At 42.6% G+C, this 11,662-nt stretch overlaps 1 long non-coding RNA gene across 1 annotated transcript; it reads left to right on the top strand.

The window, feature by feature from the left end:
• Positions 1–231: 231 nt before the first annotated feature.
• Positions 232–8,331, top strand: LOC115089723. Its single transcript, XR_003856213.1, has 3 exons — positions 232–666; positions 2,061–2,223; positions 7,540–8,331. It is a non-coding gene; the product is annotated as an uncharacterized LOC115089723 (long non-coding RNA).
• Positions 8,332–11,662: the final 3,331 nt, after the last annotated feature.

Below are 11,662 nucleotides of genomic sequence, written 5' to 3'. Positions count from 1 at the left end.
GTTTCTGATGCACTACAAAAAACAAATCTGCACAGCTATGAAGAGAACACATTAGGTATCCTATTTGAAAGGGAAATCCAAATTTCAACATATCAAAATATGGAAAAGAAATTCTGAATTCTTCAGACTTGGAAGCCAAAAAACATACCAATCTGTACAAACTTTCAGTCAATGTTTCGATATAAAATCTCAGGATTTCAGGATCACAGTGTCCAGCCTTTTCAAAAACTGCTGCACTTTTAACTCCTACTGTCATAATGTAATGCCTTAAATTTGATATTGCTTTATGATGTTTACGCTATGTAAATCTGAGGTTTCATTTTTTTTGTGATCCGCTTAGGACAAATGTTGAAGTTGGTAAAATATTTAGTCAGATGATATGCTGTCTATAGTTGGTAAAGGAGCTTCAACGTCTATGTCAGCCTGCTGGAGTGAAATTTCACTAACAGTGATCTGCATATTCTAGAGCACAGAATTCAGAATTTGTGACTATTAGTTGGTGCCCAGAATTCCAAGCAGGACGTCAGAAGAGCTTTTTGCCAGTGTGGATAGAAGAAAGAAGGTGTTTAACATTTGAAAAAGAAAAGCAGCAGCTCTGCTTTTAGGTGGCAGAAAATACCTCGGGTCGCTGTCAGCTCTCAGCAGTTTCAGTGTACGACTAAAATGGTAATTTATCAAGTTTTCTAGGCTTTTTGTACAATTCTGGTCGCCGCATCTCGAAAAAGATATAATTGCGATGGAGAAGGTACAGAGAAGGGCAACCAAAATGATAAGGGGAATGGAACAGCTCCCCTATGAGGAAAGACTAAAGAGGTTAGGGCTGTTCACCTTGGAAAAGAGAAGACTGAGGGGGGATATGATAGAGGTCTTTAAGATCATGAGAGGTCTAGAACGAGTAGATGTGAATCAGTTATTTACACTTTCGGATAATAGGAGGACTAGGGGGCATTTCATGAAGTTAGCAAGTAGCACATTTAAAACTAATTGGAGAAAGTTCTTTTTTACTCAACGCACAATTAAACTCTGGAATTTGTTGCCAGAGGATGTGGTTAGTGCAGTTAGTATAACTGTGTTTAAAAAAGGATTGGATAAGTTCTTGGAGGAGAAGTCCATTACCTGCTATTAAGTTCACTTAGAGAATAGCCACTGCCATTAGCAATTGTAACATGGAATAGACTTAGTTTTTGGGTACTTGCCAGGTTCTTATGGCCTGGATTGGCCAATGTTGGAAACAGGATGCTGGGCTTGATGGACCCTTGGTCTGACCCAGTATGGCATATTCTTATGTTCTTAACCCTGGGTATGGGGAACACCCACTGCTTCAATGTTACAGTGATCTTCTGGGCTTGGAAAACTTGAGGACGTTCTGAGCGCTTGCTACAGGGAGACTGAATACTAACAGCACATGGTTTGCTATCTCCCATAACTGCAATGTGGGATTTACATTTTTTGTTGGCCTACATACTTTATCTTTCTTTAAGCATTAAGATATCCTAGGGAGGAGGGAAGGGAGGTAACATTCATACACACACATATGACGAGAATATTTAGTGGCATTTGTGTGTCTGTACATGTGTTAATTTCAAGATGTGTATACAAACGAATGAAGTGCTTGTCTGTGGGTAAGAAGGGCAGGTGAGCGCAGTGGTGTCAGAAGCACAGTGTTGATATCATTAAGGCATTCTGATTTAAGGACCACGATGACGGACAAATCAACCAATTCGTGTTTAGTGATGGTTTAGCACATTTTTGTGATCGCAATCTGAGTTTTGAAACAAGCTCCTTACTCACCATTTTTGCATAGAAAATGATATGAGAACAAACCCTCTCCCCCCAGGAGTCTCTTTCTTGTGAGGGTAGCTTGCATTTCAAAAAGGAGACTGCAGTCACAAAAAAGGGGCATAAGCCATGGCCCAGGATGTGGATTGCTAGGACAGAATAAAACTGGTCCATTTCAATTCAACAACCTATTCATGTACCTAAATGTTCTTCATGCAACCATTATAGCAGCAATTAAATATGTAGTACAAATCACCCTCTCTCTCTCTTTTCTTCTTTAGAATAATAAAATACAAGATTTGGTAAGCAGGATAGAAATGGCTTCCCAAAACCTGTCCCAAGACCTGAAGACGATTGGACAGAAATTCCTGAGTAAGATTCAGGAACTCCCTCAGTCAGGGTTCTTCAACATTATTGCGTTTACCGTTCTTCTTCTGTTCATTGGTAAGTAGTGCTCCAGATACTAAGGAAAGGGTTTAAAGGGACACATGCCACCTACAGGCCAAGGACCAGATATTAAATATACTTAATTTCAAAGAAACAGTTCAAAGAACATGTTCTCATAGATCAGTGAAGTCTGCTGTTTAGATGATGCCTTGGATTTTGATACGATTTGGTATTTTGTCTGCATGGATGAATATGTTCTTGGGAAATAACAGTCAAACTAGTTCTAGGTGAAAACATTTTAATGGACTAACTCAGTACATCTGGGGCTAATTCAGTAGCCTGGAGAGCATAGCTCGGGAAAGCTAGTCACAGACGTAATGAGTTAGTTCCATATTTTGTTGACCTAATTTCTACATATTCACGTGAATTAACATTGCGACCACAAGATTTTGCTAGTGAAATAAGTAAAGGCCTCCATACACATCATGCTTATGCCACATTACAATTTTGTCTAGACTTTATTTAATGAACTCCTTTTTCTTATTAAACTCTTAACCAAAGCTCCCCCGCTGAATAATGCTATGAGCTTCCTGGGATATTAAGTTCCACATTTAGCCTCCCAGGAACTTTAGTGATCTTGCCCCTCTTCCAGCGGAGTGGAACTTGGCTGTTACTAGCATGGAAGAAAAAATTATCACCTCTCCCCCCACCACAATTCAGACAAAGGGACTGTGGAACTGGCTACCAGCAGCAGGTGTGATATAAGGAGAAATGGATGGTAGATCCACAATACAATGGGCACTGCCCAAATTTTATGCCCGAGGTTCAGTGGGAATGGCACAAAAGAAAGAGAAAGGAAAAGCTGCCCTGAAGAGCACCAGAGTGTATTACACGCTGCCGACACCACTCTGTGTGTTTTAGAGGGCAACTTTCAAAGCCATTTATGCAGACTAATAGTGATTGCCACGTGTACACTGGTTATCTGCAAGTTGCCCTACTTCAATTAAGGCCAACAGAACAAGGAGTGTTCCACAATGCTTGTACCATTAGCCTCATTTAGGGGAGGTGTTCTGGAGGGGTAGGGGAGGAGAATGTTTGGGACAGGATAGAAAACTAGCATGTTTAGATTATATTTTCAAGTCTACATGCATTATTTTCCGAAGATGTTCTTACCTGGCACCAAGAGCAGTTGCAAGTGTCTGAGTACTTGATATCCATGACAAATTTCAAAATGACTCTCACTTGTCCACAAACTTAAAGGTGATGCAGATTCCTTGAGTAAAAAAGGCACCTACAGATTTGGCTCATGCGGAGAGTGTGAAAACTGCCCCTTGAAAACCCAACCGGTTTGCAGCCCTCGAGGACTGGAATTGCCCACCCCTGCTCTACCCGGATATCTGGTGGCACTTATCCAGCTAACAGTGCTGCTGAATATACCCGGATAAAGTTATCTGGTTGAGGTTAGGCCTGGCCTTCACCCCAATCAGGCTTGTCTGGATATCTTGAGCCAGACAGCGCTGAATATCTAATGCAGTCTGGCTAAAGCTTTGCTGGGCCCTCCAAACTCCACCTCTTCTTATGCAGGTAAATTATCTGCCTGCTGAACTGGGGGGAGGGGGGGGGAGGAGGGCGTTTGCACACTTTTTACCTTTGTAGCTGTTCCTTTCAGTTTTTTTCTATTTTTCTCATTTTATCAGTTTCCCTTTTGAAAGTTTAGCGCTAGAGCCGTAGATTTACTTACTGTCCCCGTTCCTGTCATTAATTCAAATTTGATCATATTATGATTACTATTGCCAACCGGCCCCAGCACCATTACCTCTCTCACCAAATCCTGTGCTCCATTAAGAATTAGATCTAAAATTGCTCCCTCTCTCATCAGTTCCAGAACCAATTGCTCCATAATATTGCCATTTATTCCATCCAGGAACTTTCTCTCTCTAGCATGTCCTGATGTTACATTTACCCAGTCAATATTGGGGTAATTGAAATCTCACATAGTACAAGAAGTGCAGGTAAATTGATAATCCTGACAAAGGACTCAAAACGGACTTCCAAAAGTGAAATGGGTTTTTATTAATTCATTAGGCAGCTCCACTGATTTAAATCGCAAGTAGCTTTACGGCGTCCCCCGACACGGTCCCGTGTTTCGCCTAGGGCTGCATCGGGAGGGCTCGCCAGCAGGAATTCACATATGAAATACTGAAATTAAATCAATCACAAGTCAGGATGCTATATAGGACTTACAACCGAAAAAGAAATACAAACAGGTTTAAACACCACTCTTACCTGACAGCTGATGTGCTTGGTTTTGACAGGGAGCGCGCTTACTCTGAACGCTGTCAGGTATTTAAAGAATGGCAATGGCGCCAAGGCTACAGTTGAACCAATGACGTGGGTCTGATAGCCACGTTCATTGGTTCCCGTTCCTGTAGCTCGCCATAGCAGCATTGTGTGCGACCAAGCTTAACTGTGAGAGATCTAAGTAAATAGGAACCATTCTATCTCCCGATTAAGTCCCTTCGGAGTGACTGAGTCTAAAGTAAAAATCCACCTCTGTTCAATGCGGCCGAGCTGTTCAGCATAACAGCCACCGCGAGCAGGTCGTGGCTGTTACTTGTCTGACCCAGTATGGCATTTTCTTATGTTCTTAACCCTGGGTATGGGGAACACCCACTGCTTCAATGTTACAGTGATCTTCTGGGCTTGGAAAACTTGAGGACGTTCTGAGCGCTTGCTACAGGGAGACTGAATACTAACAGCACATGGTTTGCTATCTCCCATGACTGCAATGTGGGATTTACATTTTTTGTTGGCCTACATACTTTACTTTAAGCATTAAGATATCCTAGGGAGGAGGGAAGGGAGGTAACATTCATACACACACATATGACGAGAATATTTAGTGACATTTGTGTGTCTGTACATGTGTTAATTTCAAGATGTGTATACAAACGAATGAAGTGCTTGTCTGTGGGGAAGAAGGGCAGGTGAGCGAAGTGGTGTCAGAAGCACAGTGTTGATATCATTAAGGCATTCTGATTTAAGGACCACGATGATGGACAAATCAACCAATTCATGTTTAGTGATGGTTTAGCACATTTTTGTGATCGCAATCTGAGTTTTGAAACAAGCTCCTTACTCACCATTTTTGCATAGAAAATGATATGAGAACAAACCCTCTCCCCCCAGGAGTCTCTTTCTTGTGAGGGTAGCTTGCATTTCAAAAAGGAGACTGCAGTCACAAAAAAGGGGCATAAGCCATGGCCCAGGATGTGGATTGCTAGGACAGAATAAAACTGGTCCATTTCAATTCAACAACCTATTCATGTACCTAAATGTGCTTCATGCAACCATTATAGCAGCAATTAAATATGTAGTACAAATCACCCTCTCTCTCTCTTTTCTTCTTTAGAATAATAAAATACAAGATTTGGTAAGCAGGATAGAAATGGCTTCCCAAAACCTGTCCCAAGACCTGAAGACGATTGGACAGAAATTCCTGAGTAAGATTTAGGAACTCCCTCAGTCTTCTTCAACATTATTGCGTTTACCGTTCTTCTTCTGTTCATTGGTAAGTAGTGCTCCAGATACTAAGGAAAGGGTTTAAAGGGACACATGCCACCTACAGGCCAAGGACCAGATATTAAATATACTTAATTTCAAAGAAACAGTTCAAAGAACATGTTCTCATAGATCAGTGAAGTCTGCTGTTTAGATGATGCCTTGGATTTTGATACGATTTGGTATTTTGTCTGCATGGATGAATATGTTCTTGGGAAATAACAGTCAAACTAGTTCTAGGTGAAAACATTTTAATGGACTAACTCAGTACATCTGGGGCTAATTCAGTAGCCTGGAGAGCATAACTCGGGAAAGCTAGTCACAGACGTAATGAGTTAGTTCCATATTTTGTTGACCTAATTTCTACATATTCACGTGAATTAACATTGCGACCACAAGATTTTGCTAGGGAAATAAGTAAAGGCCTCCATACACATCATGCTTATGCCACATTACAATTTTGTCTAGACTTTATTTAATGAACTCCTTTTTCTTATTAAACTCTTAACCAAAGCTCCCCCGCTGAATAATGCTATGAGCTTCCTGGGATATTAAGTTCCACATTTAGCCTCCCAGGAACTTTAGTGATCTTGCCCCTCTTCCAGCGGAGTGGAACTTGGCTGTTATTAGCATGGAAGAAAAAATTATCACCTCTCCCCCCACCACAATTCAGACAAAGGGACTGTGGAACTGGCTACCAGCAGCAGGTGTGATATAAGGAGAAATGGATGGTAGATCCACAATACAATGGGCACTGCCCAAATTTTATGCCCGAGGTTCAGTGGGAATGGCACAAAAGAAAGAGAAAGGAAAAGCTGCCCTGAAGAGCACCAGAGTGTATTACACGCTGCCGACACCACTCTGTGTGTTTTAGAGGGCAACTTTCAAAGCCATTTATGCAGACTAATAGTGATTGCCACGTGTACACTGGTTATCTGCAACTTGCCCTACTTCAATTAAGGTCAACAGAACAAGGAGTGTTCCACAATGCTTGTACCATTAGCCTCATTTAGGGGAGGTGTTCTGGAGGGGTAGGGGAGGAGAATGTTTGGGACAGGATAGAAAACTAGCATGTTTAGATTATATTTTCAAGTCTACGTGCATTATTTTCCGAAGATGTTCTTACCTGGCACCAAGAGCAGTTGCAAGTGTCTGAGTACTTGATATCCATGACAAATTTCAAAATGACTCTCACTTGCCCACAAACTTAAAGGTGATGCAGAGTCCTTTAGTAAAAAAGGCACCTACAGATTTGGCTCATGTGGAGAGTGTGAAAACTGCCCCCTTCCGCCCTCCACCCACCCACTAGCCCTTTCAGCTTGAGTTTATTGAACAGAGACAGCAGTAATGAAATTATCCTCTCACATTTTATTTATTTTTATTTTATTTATTTGAGTTTTTCTATACCGGCATTCACGGAGATTCGTATCATGTCGGTTTACATAAAACTTGGGTGATCAATACATTATAAACGTGCATAAATATAACATGAGTATACATTTTATACATTTACAAATTATAACAAGTTATAAAAGTGCACAGAAAAATCAGTTACAATAAAACAAGGATGGTTCTAACTGGGAGAAGAAGAAGAAGATGATAGAAATTTAACAAGAATAAGAACGTGCAGTGTTTGGCATCTAGAGACATTTCTGTCTCTAGATGCCCCAATATGAAGTTAACACAGGCAGCAGCATCTTCTTGCTGCTTTGATGGCAATTAACCTCTGTTTGTTTCCAGTAAACTAGAGTTTCTCTTTGCATGTTAAACAGAAGCTGATCAATTGCTCTCTTCTCCCATTCCTCTTCCTAGTTGCCGTGCTGCTGATGGTTGTAATCGCCTGCAGCTACTACTGTTGCGGGGTTAATAAGAAACACAGGCTCATCAAGGTTGAGCCAACCCCAGATGTATGAAGACCCACAGAAGATGTTCCGAGGAAGCAGCTGGTCCTACCTGCGTGGGCTGGCACTCAAAAGAACCAGCTCCCTACCACCGTCCTCCAATCACCACCGTTATGTCAGCTCATTCAAAGTCACCTTAGTAACACCATTCAACAGAAACAACTGGTGAGAGGGAAAAAAAAAACAAACCCAAAAAAACAGAGTCTCGTTGGGATGTCTGCCACAGTCCATCTTTAGACCCCCAAAAAAAGAGACTGCTACTTTCTAAATGACTATGCGCAAAACAAAAAACAAACATTAACTTAGCATCCAAATAAAGAACTATAAAAAAAAAATGTTAAAGATACTGGAATAACTGCAAATAAAACCATATTTACATTTTCTTTGATGACAGCTAAAGAAAAGAACAAGCAGACACAAACTGTGTGGAGGAACCAAGGATGAATTTTATATCTCTGTCTTCCACTAGTTACATTTTTCACTTTACTATTTCAATCCCTTATCATCGGATTTTTTTTTTAATTATTTAAAGAGACTGGAAATACATTTTATGGACATGACAACTAAAAACAGGATCACCTCTTTCAGTTCTGATTGTGGGGAGAAAAACTACTTTTTTCAGGAGATTGCAAACTAAATATTTCTTTTGAGATTTGTTTTATGAGGAATTCCACAATTTATTGTTCCTACTGTGTACTGTACATTTGGCAGTTCTTATATTTTTATTGGTAAAATGGAAGAATTTTAAAAATATAAACAAGTTATGGATGCTAAGATCATCCTGACAATGTCATTTACTATTTCAATCCCTTATCATCGGATTTTTTTTTTAAATTATTTAAAGAGACTGGAAATACATTTTGGGGTAGATTTTTAAAAAGAGCGCGTTCGCGTACTTTTGTTTGCGCACCAGGCGCAAACAAAAGTACGCTGGATTTTAGAAGATACGCCGGCCCATAGGCCGCCGGCACGCGCAGAGCCCCGGGACGTGTGTAGGTCCCGGGGTTTTTGGAAGGGGGCGTGTCGGGGGGTGGGACCCGATGACGCGGCGTTTCGGGGGCGGGGCGGGGCGTTTCGGGGGCGGGACCATGGGCATGGCGCCGGCCCGGGGGCGTGGTCCAGGCCTTCGGACCAGCCCCCCGAGTCGGAGCACGGGGCGCGCGTAGATTTACGTCTGCTTCTCGCAGGCGTAAATCTACGGACAAAGGTAAGGGGGGGGGTTTAGATAGGGCCGGAGGAGTGGGTTAGGTAGAGGAAGGGAGGGGAAGGTGAGGGGAGGGCGAAAGAGAGTTCCCTCTGAGGCCGCTCCGATTTCGGAGCGGCCTCGGAGGGAATGGTGACAGGCTGCGCGGCTCGGCGCGCGCCAGCTGCCCAAAATCGGCAGCCTTGCGCGCTCCGATCCAGGATTTTAGAAGATACGTGTGGCGTATCTTCTAAAATCTTTGTTTTAGAAGATACGCCACCTACGCGTGGCGTATCTTCTAAAATCCTGGATCAGCGCGCGCAAGGCTGCCGATTTTGGGCAGCTGGCGTGCGCCGAGCCGCGCAGCCTGTCACCTTTCCCTCCGAGACCGCTCCGAAATCGGAGCGGCCTCAGAGGGAACTCTCTTTCGCCCTTCCCTCACCTTCCCCTCCCTTCCTCTACCTAACCCACCCCCCCGGCCCTATCTAAACCCCCCCCCCCTTACCTTTGTCCGTAGATTTATGCCTGCGAGAAGCAGACGTAAATCTACGCGCGCCCCGTGCTCCGACCCGGGGGGCTGGTCCAAAGGCCTGGACCACGCCCCCGGGCCGGCGCCACGCCCACGCTCCCGCCCCCGAAACACCACGCCCTCTCCCGAAACGCCGCGTCATCAGGTCCCGCCCCCCAACACGCCCCCTTCCAAAAACCCCGGGACCTACGCGCATCTCGGGGCTCTGCGCGCGCCGGCGGCCTATGAAAAATAGGTGCGCCGGCGCGCAAGGCCCTGCTCGCGTAAATCCAGGCAGATTTACGCGAGCAGGGCTTTTAAAATCCGCCCGTTTATGGACATGACAACTAAAAACAGGATCACCTCTTTCAGTTCTGATTGTGGGGAGAAAAACTACTTTTTTCAGGAGATTGCAAACTAAATATTTCTTTTGAGATTTGTTTTATGAGGACTTCCACAATTTATTGTTCCTACTGTGTACTGTACATTTGGCAATACTTATATTTTTATTGGTAAAATGGAGGAATTTTAAAAATATAAATAAATTATGGATGCTAAGATCATCCTGACTTAGGGGGTCATTTTCAAAGGAGTTACGCATGTAAATGTGACATACTATCGTAGCAATTTTCAAAAGCTATTTACTCGAGTAAAGTGCACTTACTTGAGTAAATCCTATGGACAATTCAATGGCATATATTGTAGCAATTTTGAAAAGCCCACTTACTTGAGTAAAGTGTATTTACTCGAGCAAAACCCAGTTTTGCTCGAGTAAATGCTTTTTAAAATCTACCCCAATGTCATTTACTATTTCAATCCCTTATCATCGGATTTTTTTTTTAATTATTTAAAGAGACTGGAAATACATTTTATGGACATGACAACTAAAAACAGGATCACCTCTTTCAGTTCTGATTGTGGGGAGAAAAACTACTTTTTTCAGGAGATTGCAAACTAAATATTTTTTGAGATTTGTTTTATGAGGACTTCCACAATTTATTGTTCCTTCTGTGTACTGTACATTTGGCAGTACATGAAAATGAAGAATTTGACTGTTTTCATACTACCTGTTTGATGAATGTAAATATTCTGAACTGTTTTGTATTGTGATAGAGATAAGATTGTATATAATAAATATCTGAAAGGTTGATGCTATCTGTTCAATTGTATTTTCCTGACTATTCTTTCTGGCTGTCAGTAGCTTACTGAACTCAAGTCCTTTTAATGGCAGTATGTAGTATGGTAAAAGTGTTTTTATCTGATAATTTTCTTTCCTCATGTCCTGCTAGACCAATCCATTACCCTTTGGATTTCCTCATTCCTCAGCTGCCAGTCACAGAGATCACACACCCCTTATGCAATCAGTCTTTTGCATAAAAGGGGGAGTAGTCAGTGGCCCTGGTCAGCAGCCTCAGTCAGAGCAATCAGACAAGAAATCTCAAGTATGCCCTTTCTTTCAGTTCTTATTACATTTTTTATGATCGCTTGAGATCATCCCCTCCTCAGGGGAGGGCAAAGAGGGAGCATGGAGAGAGAAAGAGAGAGAAAGAGAATTGAGGGCTAGGCCCTTGTCCAAGCCTTTCTGTAGAAGGTCCAAGATTTGCAATACATCCATTTTCCATGATCAGATTCCATTCTCTTGACAGTCCACCTCAAACAACCTCCAGATTCTGACATAGGCTAAGGAGATTAAGTTTTTACATGCTTTCAGCATTGTGGCTAGTATGGATATTTCTTGCGAGTATCCTGTTTTGAAGTCGTACCTTCTCAAGAGCCAGACCATATCCCAAAGATGGAGAAGGTTCTCCTGTCTGTACCAGGCCCTGTCCTGGCTACCCCTGTTCTCAGGGTTGCCACACAGTGTCTTATCAGGCCTTCTTCTTGGTCAGACCAGTGTTGCCGCCATCATTTTTATAGGTGGCCTTATCTTCTTTATCCTTCCTTACGTATCAGTCACCAAGATGAGAATATTAACCGAAGACTGACCTTGTGTATCAGATGGAAGCAGGTCACTGTATCCTTGGATTCCACATTGCAATGACTGACTTCTAGGTCTGACCTGCACCTCCTGACAAGATCCTTACAAATATCTTCTCTTCCTACCAGATGTCATACTGCTAACTGGGACCCAGACTGGGTTAACACATGTCTATTCTTGGGCCACGCATAGTCTTTAATCTTGGCCAGAGAATCCTCTTAGTATTCTGATGACCCTCGATTGTGCTTTGTTCAATAGTTCTAGTGCTGCCTCTTTTAGCCCAGCTTAGATGGGCCAGTATGGCCAGAGATCAGAGTGTCCCTTGGGCGGTCATTACTCTGCTTTCCCTATGGGGTGATGCTCTG

The sequence above is a fragment of the Rhinatrema bivittatum genome, chromosome 4, assembly GCF_901001135.1.
Source record: "Rhinatrema bivittatum chromosome 4, aRhiBiv1.1, whole genome shotgun sequence".
Taxonomy (NCBI): domain Eukaryota; kingdom Metazoa; phylum Chordata; class Amphibia; order Gymnophiona; family Rhinatrematidae; genus Rhinatrema; species Rhinatrema bivittatum.
The sequence above is the reverse complement of the archived record's forward strand: the minus strand, read 5'-3'. Positions and strand labels throughout refer to the sequence as shown.